Raw genomic sequence first — 2,500 nt, forward strand, 5'->3', positions numbered from 1 at the left:
TGCCACTAGTGCAGTGGTGGCCGCCTATAATAGCCCTGGTAGCATAAAAAAGCTCCAGGGAGCAGAGGCCGACGTGCGTAAAAGCATATCCGAGCAACAGGCACCTTCCCCGGGCTGCCACTAGTGCAGTGGTGGCCGCCTATAATAGCCCTGGTAGCATAAAAAAGCTCCAGGGCGCAGAGGCCGACGTGCGTAAAAGCATATCCGAGCAACAGGCACCTTCCCCGGGCTGCCACTAGTGCAGTGGTGGCCGCCTATAATAGCCCTGGTAGCCCTCAGCCCTGGTAGCCCAAAGCCCTGGTAGCCCACAGCCCTGGTAGCAAAAAGCCCTGGTAGCCCAAAGCCCTGGTAGCCCAAAGCCCTGGTAGCCCAAAGCCCTGGTAGCCTAAATTAATTTTTCCCATTCATTTCAATGGGTTAGGCTACCAGGGGGAGCAGTACCACTTTTGGCCATTAGGGGCGCTGTAGTAGGTAAAAGTTGATCCCCCCAGTCAGGGGATGAGTTTGCCTACTCGCTAGGTTACCCCTGGTTTCACAAAATACAAGGGGCACATTTTCAGAAACCACTTTTTCAGAACTTGCCACCTCCAGAGCTGATCAGGGGAGCCTCGCCAAACATTAATCCAAGATTGGTGAGGGCTCGTCGGACACCCCACGGGCGATGAGTCGGTGTCTGCCTGGAGCTCATGTCACTCTCAAATATTTTCTAAGTCAACCTCCATGCGCACAATGCAATGAGCCTGCCCGACATAGGGGCACTGTGAGCGGACTCACCGGGGGGGGAGAGGGCCCCCCCGCCTGGAGCTCCACGTGTTGGATTATTTTCTATGTCAACCTCCATGCGCTCAACAGAGCGAGCCTGCCCGACCTGGGGGGTGTTCAATCGGACTCCGCGGGCCGGGCGAGGGCCCCCCCGCCTGGAGCTCCACGTGTTGGATTATTTTCTATGTCAACCTCCATGCGCTCAACAGAGCGAGCCTGCCCGACCTGGGGGGTGTTCAATCGGACTCCGCGGGCCGGGCGAGGGCCCCCCCGCCTGGAGCTCCGCGTGTTGGATTATTTTCTATGTCAACCTCCATGCGCTCAACAGAGCGAGCCTGCCCGACCTGGGGGGTGTTCAATCGGACTCCGCGGGCCGGGCGAGGGCCCCCCCGCCTGGAGCTCCGCGTGTTGGATTATTTTCTATGTCAACCTCCATGCGCTCAACAGAGCGAGCCTGCCCGACCTGGGGGGTGTTCAATCGGACTCCGCGGGCCGGGCGAGGGCCCCCCCGCCTGGAGCTCCGCGTGTTGGATTATTTTCTATGTCAACCTCCATGCGCTCAACAGAGCGAGCCTGCCCGACCTGGGGGGTGTTCAATCGGACTCCGCGGGCCGGGCGAGGGCCCCCCCGCCTGGAGCTCCGCGTGTTGGATTATTTTCTATGTCAACCTCCATGCGCTCAACAGAGCGAGCCTGCCCGACCTGGGGGGTGTTCAATCGGACCCCGCGGGCCGGCCGAGGGCCCCCCCGCCTGGAGCTCCGCGTGTTGCAATATTTTCTATCTCAACCTCCGTGCGCTCAACAGAGCGAGCCCGCCCGACCTGGGGGGTGTTCAATCGGACTCCGCGGGCCGGGCGAGGGCCCCCCCCGCCTGGAGCTCCGCGTGTTGCAATATTTTCTATCTCAACCTCCGTGCGCTCAACAGAGCGAGCCCGCCCGACCTGGGGGGTGTTCAATCGGACTCCGCGGGCCGGGCGAGGGCCCCCCCCGCCTGGAGCTCCGCGTGTTGCAATATTTTCTATCTCAACCTCCGTGCGCTCAACAGAGCGAGCCCGCCCGACCTGGGGGGTGTTCAATCGGACTCCGCGGGCCGGGCGAGGGCCCCCCCCGCCTGGAGCTCCGCGTGTTGCAATATTTTCTATGTCAACCTCCGTGCGCTCAACAGAGCGAGCCCGCCCGACCTGGGGGGTGTTCAATCGGACTCCGCGGGCCGGGCGAGGGCCCCCCCCCGCCTGGAGCTCCGCGTGTTGCAATATTTTCTATCTCAACCTCCGTGCGCTCAACGGAGCGGGCCCGCCCGACCCGGGCGGCGCTCAATCGGACTCCGCGGGCCGGGCGAAGGCCCACCCCGCCCGGAGCTCCTCACCACGCACCGCACCTCCATTCCCCCACCGACCGATCGGCAACCATGACCCGCCATCGGAGGGCCCCCGCCGGCACCGGCCTCGCGCCGGTCGCTCGGGCGGACGGTTCCTCCGGCCAGCGGGTCGCTCTCCAGCGCCGGGGCTACTTCGCGAGCTTGGCCCGCGGCCAACCCCGGCGCGACCGTACGGCAGCGAGGCCGAGGCGACCCACCGATCTCAGCAGTCCTACCACGGAGCCCGCCGCTCGTCCGCGGCCCCTCCCCGCCCCAGCAGCGGGACGGTCGCCTTGCCGGCGGGCCTTCCGGCTAACGCATCGTTTCTCAAACCCTTTCCCCTAGCGCGGCGGCGGCGGCGGCGGGGCTTCCCGCGAGGAGG

This window comes from Filicampus tigris, chromosome 18 (genome assembly GCF_054856515.1).
Source record: "Filicampus tigris isolate MCC_2025a chromosome 18, RoL_Ftig_1.0, whole genome shotgun sequence".
Lineage (NCBI taxonomy): Eukaryota > Metazoa > Chordata > Actinopteri > Syngnathiformes > Syngnathidae > Filicampus > Filicampus tigris.